The following is a 13,686-nucleotide window of genomic DNA, read 5'->3' as shown; positions in this document are numbered from 1 at the left end:
GCCTGGTCTCATTAATGTGTTTACAGGTACAAAATGTAAAAACATATGTTTGGATAGATGATGAAATATACAATATGGATGTATTGACAACATTTTTATGTAATCATAACGCATTTACAGATTTTTTTTTTTTTAAATAAGTTGAAATAAATCAATTTTAGATCTCTTCACCCCAAACCCAAACATTTTATAGAGAATATTACAAGAATATATAAAATGTAATATAGGCCTACAGAAATGTGTAAATACAATTTTAGTAACGTTGTAGTATTTCAAAGAAATTTTGATTTGTTAATCTCATACCTATCATTTACCCATGCATTTTCTAAAAAAATATGTAATGTAATAAAGAAAAAAAGACAGACAAGTGTATAAAATTTACTGTTTTTCATTATGAAATTTAATTGACCAATCATTCATTGTTTTAAGCATACCATAATTAGTGTATGTGTATTTTAAGTACAATGACACATTGAGCAAATAACATTTTACATGCAGAGCTTGTAATCTGCATTCAATTATTACAGCTTTAATAGCTGTTATCAATGCTTAATAACCGTAAACTCCAAGACAATAACGAATACAGTTAAAATAAGCCCAATAGCAAGGCCAACATGATTCAGGGTGCGTGCCGTTTTGGAGTTCTTCTCTGCTAATGCTTGCTGTCCGGAGTGGTTGGCATTTCGTGTCTGTGAAGAAAATTGTGAAACATAATGTTAACCACTTCTGTTCTCTTTCTGAATTTCTTTGAGCCAATGAAACATGGAGGAGCATGGATTGGTTTTCTTGGTTCAACACATAGGGCCCTATCTTGCACCCGCGCAAAGCGCGCTTTTCCCTCCACAGAAGCACGTCGCTAAACTAGTGAATGAACTTGCGCTCCCTGGGCGGTTTAGCGCAAAAAAAAAAGGCGTGTTCCGGCGCAAACAATCCCTGGTGCTATTTTGCTGTTCCATTAAACAATTGCGCCACTGACCAGAAAAAAACTAGTCTAAAGTCAGTGGCGCGTTGTTCATTATGCTATTTTAAGGGCGCATGCTTGCGTGCACAACGCGCGCACACTTTGCTCATGTAACCTACACAGATGCAACAGTTATTTTTGCAAATCATAAATTGTTACACTAAAAAAATATTAACACATGAGATGACGGAAATCATTGTGGTGTGCCACGAAGATGTGGAAAAATTAAGCATAAATCTAGCTTACAAATTTTTCAGGCTGTGAACCGCTCCTGCCGTGCGCCTGGTAAATACGCCATAATAATAGCAATCTATAATGGAACTTGTGCACCTGCTTTTAAAGGGAATGTTGGATGCCGCTCTGATTGATTTATTCACGTTACGCCCGAACCACACCTATGAATAATGAAGCTACTTCAGACCAACCCATTTTAGATTTGCGCCGGGCGCAAGAGCCATTTATCCCGCCGGGAAAATAGCAACAGGGCCGAGACCCGCCCACAAAGTTACTTGCGCTTCGCACTTTGACACTTGCATTTCAGATCGTTAAAATAGGGCCCATAATGTTTAATTTCCATTTTATTGAAGGTTTCAGGTTAAATGTGTTTAAAACACTACTTACTTTATCACGCGAACAAAATTGTTATATTTTTAGTTATTTTTAGTTAGTTATTTATATTTTTAGTATTTTAGTTATATATATTTTTTGTTTATTTATTAAAACCAAGTCACACCAACAAATATAATCAAATATATACATTTTCAACATTAGTAATTTTTTAATTATTGGTAGCATGATAATGCAAATTAAAGGGTTAGCTCACCCAAAAATTCAGTCATTAATTAGATACTTTACTCACCCTCATGATGTTTCAGACCCGTAAGACCGCCGTTCATCTTCAGACACAAATGAAGATATTTTTGTTGAAATCCGATGGCTCAGAAAGGCCTTCATTGACACCAATGTCATTTCCTCTCTCAAGACCCATAAAGGCACTAAAGACGTCGGGTTAAAAAGTCCATCTCACTTCAGTGGCTATACAATAATTTTATAAAGCGACGAGAATATTTTTTTTGCACAAAAAACTAAATAACGACTTATATAGTGATGGGCCGATTTCAAAACAACGTTTCATGAAGCTTCGGAGTGTTTTGAATCAGTGTATCGATTCATGATTCGGATCGCTGTCAAACCGGCCAACTACTGAAATTACGTGATTTTGGTGATCTGAATCATGAATCGATACAATGATTCATAACACTTCGAAGCTTCATGAAGCAGTGTTTTGAAATTGGTGAACAACTGTAGCGAGATGGGCTTTGTAACGACGTCTTTAGTGCCTTTATGGGTCTTGAGAGAGGAAATGACATTGGTGTCAATGAAGGCCTTTCTGAGCCATCGGATTTCAACAAAAATATCTTCATTTGTGTCTGAAGATGAACAGCGGTCTTAGGGGTCTGGAACAGCATGAGGGTGAGTAATCGTTTTTGGGTGTACACTATCCCTAAGTTAAAGCCATTGCAAATCTTAAAGGTTGCAGGAAACCTCCCGTTTAACTGATCCGAGTGCTGTGTTTGGTAATGGAACATCATTCTGAGCTGTTTACTTTAATTAGTTTGGCCGGTTCAGGCTGTTTTCCCAGGCATTGACAGGGTGTCAATAAAACATCTGCTGTTTGCTTTAGCTTTAAACTGTTCAAACACACCTGCACCCTGAACTTACTTCTTGAAAATTAAGCATCATTATATGTTTCAGTCATATAATATACAGCAATATATATTTATTCTAAATAATTAGAAGAAAAAAAATGTAAATTTTGCAGTAAAATATCCAAAAACCACTAGGCCTATGTTATATTTTTTGTTCAGTTGAGTACTACTTACAATATCCGAAATATTTCCAACTATTTGTAAATTGTGAGAAAATATTTTATGCTATTTTAACCAAGGAGCCTGTCAATTACGTCATATCTGCATTACCCTCGGTTTCTGCTTTTATTTGGCAGAAGCGCTTTACTCTTAGCAGTGTGAACAAGTGTCACAGCAGCAGCTGAGCGAACACACAGAGTAAAGGGGGTCGCACACCGGACGCAGAGCTCGGCGGCGCGCCGCGCAGCGTCTCTGGTATTGCACACCGAACGCGCACATTCTAAAAGGATTTTAAAAGGCTACGTTTATTATATATTCCCCCAAAATATGTTTAGACTTCATTCAAGCTGTTGAACTCTGAATGCAAAACAAATGTGTCTTGTAGCAAAGGGTGAAATCAGTATACCTTAACGATAATATACTTTTAATATAAAGCCTTGAAATGGCGCTCTGTGGCGCGGCAGGATTTAGAACAACTTCTTGAGTCGCCGCGGACAATTGCCAAATGCCGCCACCGCTGTGCGTACACTCATTGAAAACAATGTGTTCGAATTTTGTGTTCGACGTGGTGCGCCGCTGAGCTCCGCGTCCGGTGTGGGACCCCCTTAACGTCATAACATCATTTTAAACACACTTAAATGTATCTGATATGATAAACAGAGCTGCAAACTTTATACTCATGATCGGAAAAGCGAAAATAGCGCCGGAGACTGTATCCCGTCCCGTCATAATAAAAGTCCCGCTGCTCGCGAGGCGTGTGTTGCGTAAAAATCGCTCCAGCAACCGTGCTCAGCTCGACAACACTCGGTCCTGCCCTGCTTCACACTACAGTAACGTTAATAACTGCATCCATGAACATGATTACTGCCCGAGTCCTATCCCGATTATTTTCCACCGGCTGTGAGGTGAAGACCACATGTCCCAAGATGCTGAGCTCAAACTTGGTGTCATCAAACTACGCCTTTGTTTTGAATAGAAGACCTCTAATGGACAGAAAAGTTGCATATAGTGCAGCTTTAATGCGATTCAAATATGTTTATTTATTTTATTGTCATCTCACGCATGGATCTGCATTCAATTAATTCGCATTAAACAAACAATATAATCCTTATTCTCAGTGACTAAATATTGTTTATTAAACAAAGACATTGAAAAAAAAAACTTTGCAGAACCACCAAAATAGGTTATGTAAATCGCCATTAAACAAAAGAATAATAGAGTAGAATGGCTCGCTCTTCCATAGGCTTCTTCTTAGCGTCTGTTTCCATGGTGAATCATTGATTCGTTGCTCTGTTGATAATGTCTTGTGACGTCATTTTGTTCTCAGCCCTGGTTTGGGAGTTCTCACAGCTTGTTCTCGACACATCGCCTGAGCAGAACTTTTTTCTTGAGGGTGTCCGAGAACTATTTTGTGATTGGTCAGACATTTAAAGTGGGCGTGGTTAATGCGGCGAAACGCAGATGATCGGCACCTGCTTTTCTCGTGAATTATGGGATGTACTGATAAAAACCTTGAGAAAACAAATTTCTTTGTTCTTGCAGAGTATGTTCCAAGCTTTACTCCCGTTTTTTGGAACCAGCATACCTCAAGTAAGCCAGATGTGGTTAGAGGTGCACTATGTAGTATTTTTGCAGTAAAATATCCAAAAAACACTAGGCCAGTGTTATATATTTTGTTCAGCTGAGTTCTTACAATATCCCAAATGTTTCCTTGACGTCATCAAACTACGCCTTTGTTTTGAAAAGGTGCCCTCTAGCGGACGGGAAAATTACAGTGCAGCTTTAATCAGCCGAGAGATCAGGGTATATGTGACGGTAAGTTAACCTTGTTTTCTGGAATACACCCCAGGAAGAAAAGGTGACTTTATTAAAACAATAAAATAAAACAAACGCAAACTAAATACTAGAGATGGCTGACGAGAAACTGATGATTGAAGCTTTGTCGAGATCCCGAAGCGCAGAGGTTTCGAAACACTGCTCCGTCTGACAAACCACACAGTCACACATCTGTATGAATCTAATTCCCCACAGTTTAAAAGTGACGTTAATGCATCTTCACCTCGTGGGGTTTTGTGAGAGGAGAGATATTGTGTTATAAGTTAGATTTATAGTGCGCTTTGGTAGGTTAGTTATAAAAGGGTAGGCTATAGACATTGACAGATAGTTCGAATAAAGTGAAACATTCATATAGGCCAAGTTAAATAGTGATTGACAGTACAAAATAAGTTAGAGATATAGAATTATATAGATTCATAGGTGATATATAGATATATTAATAGAATAGATAAAAATGGTGGCTCCACATAAGAGATGTTATGCATCTGTGGTGTAGCAGCATTTCCATTTGGAAACACCAAACAAAGTGAGATGTGTGTAGCCTACTGTGTATTGTATTGTGATATTCAGCTACATTTACATTTACATTTAATCATTTAGCAGACGCTTTTATCCAAAGCGACTTACAAAAAAGGGGAGAGCAATAGAAGCAACGAAACAAACAAGGCCAACAACCTGTAAGAGCTGTAAGAAATCTCAATTAATTAGCACAGTACACAGTTTTTTTTATTTTATTTTATAGCCATCTTCAACAAAAACTCATGTACGCAAAATACAGAACACTGGATTTTGATAGCTATGATAACAACCCATTAGGACTAAGGCTGATGCCCCAGCTGTTGTCGTTAATGCAGATTCAGAGCCCCAATGGGCTGGTTTTGTATGGCATTCTAGCTAAACGCGCAGCAATAGCCATCTACAACAAAAACCTCACGTACACAAAATACAGAACACTGGATTTTGATAGCTATGATAACTATGTAACACACCCGCCTGAAGGCACAAATCCGGATGAGAGACGTAAATATGATCCAGGAGTGTGCGCATTTTGGTCGTTGCTGTGGTGATCAGTAAGTGCTATTCTGTATTGGTCAAGTGCAATTGGAAAAGATGTGTCTTAAGATGTTTTTTAAAAATGTCTACAGACTCGGCAGCACGAATTGAGATCGGCAGGTCATTCCACCAGGTGGGAACGGTCCAGGAAAATGTCAGTGAGAACGATTTCATGCCTCTTTGGGATGGAACCACGAGGCGCCGCTCGCTCGCAGAACGCAAGCTTCTGGAGGGTGTGTAAGTCTGAACAAGTGAATTTAGGTATATTGGTGCAGAGCCAGTGGTTGTTTTGTAGGCGAGAACTAGTGCCTTGAATTTGATGCGAGCAGCCATTGGCAACCAGTGCAGTCTAATGTAGAGAGGCGTAACATGCGTTCTCTTCGGCTCATTAAAGACCACCCTCGCCGCTGCATTCTGGATCAGCTGCAAGGGTTTGATAGTGCATGCTGGAAGCCCAGCCAGAAGAGCATTACAATAGTCCAGTCTGGAGAGAACAAGAGCTTGAACCAGGAGTTGTGCAGCCTGTTCTGATAGGAAGGGTCTAATCTTTCTAATGTTGTATAAAGAAAATCTGCAGGACCGGGCTGTTGCAGTAATGTGGTCAGTGAAGTTGAACTGGTCATCAATCACAACTCCAAGGTTCCTGGCTAGTTCCTGGCCAGCTAGATTTTGCCCAGAACACATGATCCATTAATTTATTGGAAATAGAGCGCAGTAATTTCCCCTCATTTGTATGTACTTGCTAAAAAATGCATGCCAGCAACAACCCGTGTGAGAGATTTTTTTTCAAAGGCTGGAGAAATTATATGTAAAAAAGAAGTCGGCTAAGTTCTTCAACAGCGGAGCAAATAATATGTTTGAATAAAAATGTTATGCAACAAATGTGACACATTGTGGCTTTATTTCTTTTATTAATCTTCATTTTTCATGTCCAAAAAAAAAAACCCTATAGTTATTCACAAGGAGGAGGCAAGACGTTGCAAAACCAAGATCATGTAGACCTAGCTGTCAGACAGATGTTAAAAACTTATTTTTTAACATGGATCATTGTCAAAGTTATTTCAGATCGACAAATGTAAGTGAAGTGTCACTGTAAAGACTGGTGTTAGATTGTTTCGAAGCTTCAAAATAATATGGCACATGTGCTTCAACTGTTTCAGTGCTCGGTCTGCCCATCACTTAGCCTAGAAATCTAGACGCACCCTAGCGGCAGCAAATTTAATCTGCCCGCAAGTGTCGTCTAGGAACTCTCAATACCCTTCTGAGCTGTATTCCTCACAATCTGGACGGGCCAATCACATCATGTATAGAGTCGGCAGGCGGGGCCATAATGACGACGGCCGAGTTGCGTTTGCGTGCTTCTAGTAAACACAGAAACTGGCGAAACGCGGCGGACTTTCAAATCAGCTTTGACTGCCATTCTGGAAGACTTAAAGGGGGGTGAAATGCTGTTTCATGCATACTGAGCTTTTTACACTGTTAAAGACTTGGATTCCCATCCTAAACATAGAAAAAGTTTCAAAAACTAATGTTGGACGTTTGATGGAGTATTTCTGTGTCAAAAATACTCCTTCCGGTTTCTCACAAGTTTCGGCGAGTTTTTTTCGAGTATGGGTCTACTTGACGTTAATAAGAGCGGAAGGTCCTTGTATGGGCCGTACGGGCTCTTCTCCCGGTAGGGTGCGCGCGCGCGTGACTAGAGCACGCCGTAAACAGTCTCTAAGATGCAGATCCAGTCGTCCGTGAACACTTCTGTGGCGGCGCGCTCCACTTTATTCCTATGGGTGACGTCGAGCGACTTCAACGCTTCAGCACAGCATTCCGGGAAGGCAGCGCTGCATTTGAACCGATTTGAACGCAGAAATGACGGGAAGCTTCACAACATCGTTTCAGTTGTGTCTCAAAATGGATTTACACGCCACTGCTGTCAGGACTTCACCAAATCATACCAAAGAAGTGTGTTTTTGACAGAGCAGTCACGGACGCATGAGTAAACATCAGTAAACGACACGATCGCGTGCTTCGTCATTCAAATGCGCTAACGGTTACTCCATTGTTGTTCTCTGTATAACGTTACAGTATTCTGACGTGCAAAACCGTTTTGCTTGCTACTGCTAAGGTTTAGTCGCATACAATAGTCCATAAACCGAATCATGTCCTCATACACTGCGAGTAAAGACACAGAAATGTGGAGAGGCCACTAAATACAGTAACTTACATACCACAGAGACGGACGTCCTGATGTTGCCGTTTCTCCTGTTCAATTTATTTCTCCCTCAGATTTGATTCTGGATCATTATCTGTATTAGCTGAGATAGCCATGGGTTTCTCCACGCTTGAGGACGTCACCGCTTTGCGCTCTTGTCATTCTTTAGCTCCGCCCACACGATATGCCTCCAGGCGCTCGTTTTTTTCCGGAAAGACTCGGTACAGCCTATATTTCTTTTATAAATATGATAAAACTAAAGACTTTTCGGAGATATGAAGGATGCAATACTACTCTATAGGTACTTAAGATTGACATGAGATTGACTGAAACTGAGTGTTTCACCCCCCCTTTAAGCTTTTCTCTGAGAAAAGAACAAAGAACGGCACTGAAGTCATTCTTAAAAAGGAAAGATGTGTTCAGAGTTTTGCCGACCAGATACGGCGAATGTTTAATCTGTCAGCGAGCTCTGTTTCACCTTCGTTGCTCTGGTTGGTGTAGCGCTATCCTATCGCGTGCAGAGGGAGTTTGAAAGACAACCGTTTATCCCGCCCCTCGGATTGAGCTGTCTATGGTGAGTTTCCAGACCAGACATCTTGATGTGGATCTGGCTTGTCAGACTACCCATCACTACCAACAGGGTGCAAACTACGGGGGAGCTAGGGTGAGCTTGGCTACCCTTAAAGGGTTAGTTCACCCAAAAATGAAATTACGGGTGTGGAACAACATTAGGGTGAGTCAATAATGACATCAATTTCATTTTTGGGTGAACTAACCCTTTAATAAGACAAGGTATGAAGGTAAATTAATACCTTAAAGAATCGCAAGCGCAGGGAAAGATTTGTGAAAGTGTACATAAGATTGCAGGCGTAAATTAAATTTGCATGCACAAGATACGTTTTGTAAAGGTGTAAATTGCCTTTCAAGTGTAAGAAAAAAAATATTAATTATAACAAAGACCGTTTACACTCATCTTCATCTTCTACTTCTTCCAGCATGCAGTTAATGCTGTCTTCACATGCTCGGAAATTTTGTAATTCCAATTTAAGAAGTCATGATTACAACATTCAAGTGTCTTGTTGTCGGAATGAATCTTAGTGGACACCAGGTTTATTCTTGCCTATTTGTTGGGAAAATCTTATTAAAACCTACATTATATTGTAATAATTCACATTTGATGGTTGTTGTGTGACATCATTTATAGCGACAAACATGGAAGGAGTGACAGGTTGGGTGAGCACAACTGTGGACAAATATTATTGTTGTATGGTTTTAAAAGGGGAGAGGGGAAGAATAAAGAGCACTTTCTCTAATATTGCCGTGGAGGTATTGAGCTAGAAACATGACAAACTGATCTGAATTTGAATTGTATAAATCTGAATTATTGACAAGTGTAATCTAACAAAATTGAATATTATGTTGCATTTTATATAGTTCTGAATTTGAATTTTTAAATGTTGAATATAGAACATTTGAAATTTAACACATCTGAAATGTTTTTATGTCGAAATTGTATAGACATGTACTTTTAAACAGCAGGTATTTTGTTCTGAATTAATAGACTGGCAATATTCCCTTTTTGAAAATACAGATTCAAGATTTCAGAAGAAGAAGAAATTCAGATCACAAATTCAATATTCTAAAATTCAAACCTTACAGAAATTCAGATCTTACATAAAGTAGGCCAGAGGTTTCTAATTTTTCGTGCATGGTTTACAAATCAAAATGTGGGATCAACATGGGGGATTTTATCCCCCCCCCCACACGTGTATATATATATATATATATATATATATATATATATATATATATATATATATATATATATATATATATATATATATGTTGATTCCATCTATAATTGCAAGATACATTCTCCAAATCCCAATGCAATTGTTTTCATGTATTTTTTCCCTGATTAATGAACATATACACATTGATCATGACTCATATGCATTTTTTCATACAGTATAAATAATTAATCATTTTATTTGCATGCCTTAAAGGGTTATGGTAAAATACATAATTAATGCCTGTAATTATGAGCTTGATGATGATCAAGCTCCTTGATCTTTATATATTTGATATTTCACATTACCTAAAACTAAAATGTAAAGCACGGTATAGACATGCCTAACTATTTCGTAGTACGGTGGCCCAGTAGTGGAGCCGTACTAAATTAAACCACAACACAACAAATTAGCCACAACACAACGGAAACGAGCCACAACACAACGAAATCACTAACTTTACAACACAACGGAAACGAGCCACAACACAACGAAATCACCACAACACAACGGAAACGAGCCACAACACAACGAAATCACTAACTTTACAACACAACGGAATCGCCACAACACAACGGAAATGCTTCCGTCCACGAGAGGGCTCTCGGAGTGCAATAAAGTTAGTTTTCTTTGCCATTGCTCTATAGATTGGCCAGTCTTACAAAGATTTAAACACTACGGTCATTTGTATGTGTGTAACCATTATATCGACATGAAATATCAACTCAAAATCACCTACAGGCATAGCTGCATATTTATACTCGAAAACGCTTTTACCCGCTGCCATGGCGCTTGATGCCCAAGGGAATGTCTGCCAATTCCACCATGCAGTTGAAACATGTAATATGTATGAATTAAAATTAATTTTAACATTCAAAAACAGACATGTTAAAATCCCACAGCTTTTTGTATTCTAAAAAAACGACTCAATGCATAACATTAGAATTTGAACATTTAAACAAAACAAAAAAAGTAATTTTAATTAATAAAATTATACGTTTCAAACACATGGTGGAATTGGCAGACGTTCCCTTGACATCAAGCGCCGTGATCGCGAGGAAAAACGTTTTTGAGTAAATATGCAGCTGTAATGCATGTAAGTGATTTTGAGTTGATATTTCATATCGATATACAATAGTTACACACTTAAAACTGATCGTAGTGTTTATATATTTTAAGACTGGCCAATCTATAGAGCAATGGCAAGGAAAACTAACTTTATTGCACTCCGAGAGCCCTCTCGTGGACGGGAGCATTTCCTTGTGCTATGGTGATTTTGTTGTGTTGTGGCCCACAAGTGGCCCAGTAGTGCAGCCGTAATTTTGACTATCACATAAACCTTATTTTGTGGATAATTTTTAATTAAATTATGTTAATTATGCTTATATAATGATTCAAATAATTTAATAGTTAACTAATCAAATTAGAGTACATGGACTAATACTTACAGACAAGGAGAAGACCAGCGCAGCGATGCCCAGAGGTAAGCAGCAGCACAGCATGGTAAAGATGGAATAGCACAGGTATTCTGGCTCTGGATTGGCCAGCGGAGTGGCGGTCACAAAAACTGCAGGCTGCATGGTGACCACGGATTGCCCTGGATATGGCCCTTGGGCATAGGGGCCCTGGGGGACTGGCTGGCTTGGAAATGAGGGAGGGTATCCAGCAGGAATTTCCTGGTATGCTGGTGGTGGTGTAGGCTGAAGCATTCCTGATTTCTCAGATGAATTCCAGGCGCCTTTGGGCTGATTGCTGGGGTCCATTTGTCTGATTATTGGCTTTTGAATTGAATTGTAATTTCCTTTGCCCTGTGCTCTGCAGAGCCGTATGTACTGCCGTACTCTGGTTCAGACAGTCTTATGAAGGGAGCAGCAACTGCAATGGGGAGTTAGTAGTAGGGGAGTGGCTTTGGCACAGTTCCCATTTTACTTAGCTCATGAATAATCAATACTACTATATGTTAAAATGGCAATAATTAACGCATGGCAAGTGTCCCGCTATACCGGACAGTTACAGTTTTTTTCAATTGTTTACACGCAATTTTGAAAACAGAGTTCTTTTTGTCAAAATATAATCACAATTATCCAAACACCACAATCAATTAGCAAAATTCCTAAGATTGTTTGCAAAATGACACACTTCAGTCAAAACATATACACTTTAGTCAAAACATACACACTTCAGTCAAAACATATACACATATTTGTGAAAATGCTATTTGTTTTCATTTAACCAACACAGTCATCAATGATCATACACTATTGCAGTCAGTTTCACACTGCTGTGATAAATAAAAACACATTTGTAAAAATAAAAAAAAATAAAAAAAAATGATTTTTGGCCAGAAATTCTTACTGTATGTAAGAGATAATTTAGGTGACAAAAAATAGAGAGAAACTCACGACATTATTCATGATTTGTTTTGAGATATAAGGAGAATGTAGACAAATACTGTAGGCCTACTATAACCTTACCGTGCACTCCACAACACTTGATGCTGCAGACTGAATATTTAAAGTATTTATTTCAATACTTACAGTATTTCTTACCATGATCAGTTACAGTATTTAACCAACAATGATATCAATTACTGTAAACAAATAAAATCTATAGACAAATAAAAATTACTGCATGAATTACAGTACATACACTTTGACTCTGAAGAAAAGTAAAGTAAAAGTAAACAGAAATAAAAATTAAACTACTGTAAAAGCAACAAAAATACTGTAACTATCCGTCTCTCCGTCTGGCTGTATCAGGCCATAAGATTTCATCCACATCACAGGCTGTCTTCATTGGCAAGGGACCTTTGGAAGAATCGCCTTGTGTGACGAATCCACCCCTGCACTGAAGTTTCAAACTTCAATAAGATTACATGCCTGTGTTACGGTTTGCGAGTGTATCGGATGTTAGTTTTTGTCTGCCTTGCCTTCTCTGCAGAGAAGACCACATGCGGTTGTGCTGTCTTGTTCTCAGGTCTCTGCTGATTGGAGGAAGTGACTGTATGGAGAGAAAACAGTATCAAAACCTTCCACAAATGTACGTGAGAGATCCACATTCGCGTGTACCAATCCACAAATGCACGCGAGAGATCCACATGCTCACGCACCAATTCACAAATGCACGCGAGAGATCCACATGCGCACGCACCAATTCACAAATGCACGCGAGAGATCCACATGCTCACGCACCAATTCACAAATGCACGCGAGAGATCCACATGCTCACGCACCAATCCACAAATGCACGCGAGAGATCCACATGCTCACACACCAATCCACAAATGCACGCGAGAGATCCACATGCGCACGCACCAATTCACAAATGCACGCGAGAGATCCACACACACAAAGCAATCCACAAATGGACGCGAGAGATCCACACACACAAAGCAATCCACAAATGCACGTGAGAGATCCACACACACATTTAATTATGTGTAAATTACACACCTGTAATTTAATGCACAGTAAATCACAAGTCTTTTGCATTGGTGTTCTTCTTAGAATGCCCCTGAATATGCGCTTTTGTACCTGTGGAATGTTTTGAGACTGTCGTTCCGTGGCCTTGATTCACAAATGGACAAAAGCCTATACGTATCTGTACCAAAGATGCGATACAGTGTTCTTCCTCCAGAGGGCGCTTACCGGCCTTCGAACTGAATCTTCCAAAGGGCTAAATTCATTTTGTTTTCTGACTTGGTGAGACAACTGAAGTCTAAACATTTTTCACTAAATATCTTATACATAAATACAAATATAGAAAACAAACCTTTTTTTATTCTTCAACATGAGATCAGAAAATATAGCCTATTAAAAAAAAACATTCGGATAACAGGAAAGCTTTTAAGTCTTTAAAATGATTTCTGTAACTGTTGGTCATTACTAGGCTCAGTACTATCGCAAGTGCTGTGCCAAGTGTGAGACTGAACAGGGCAGGCACGGTCAGAGGGGGGAGCTTTGGGTGCTCGAG

At 39.1% G+C, this 13,686-nt stretch overlaps 1 long non-coding RNA gene across 1 annotated transcript; it reads right to left on the bottom strand.

Annotated features, from left to right (window-relative positions):
* Nucleotides 1–372: 372 nt before the first annotated feature.
* On the bottom strand, nt 373–11,955 carry LOC137083590 (uncharacterized). Its single transcript, XR_010906534.1, has 2 exons — nt 11,163–11,955; nt 373–689 (listed from the first exon to the last, which is right to left on the bottom strand). It is a non-coding gene; the product is annotated as an uncharacterized lncRNA (long non-coding RNA).
* Between the last annotated feature and the right edge of the window lie 1,731 nt (nt 11,956–13,686).

Source organism: Pseudorasbora parva, chromosome 7 (genome assembly GCF_024679245.1).
Source record: "Pseudorasbora parva isolate DD20220531a chromosome 7, ASM2467924v1, whole genome shotgun sequence".
Lineage (NCBI taxonomy): Eukaryota > Metazoa > Chordata > Actinopteri > Cypriniformes > Gobionidae > Pseudorasbora > Pseudorasbora parva.
Note: the sequence above shows the minus strand (reverse complement) of the source record. Positions and strands in the feature narration are given on the sequence as shown.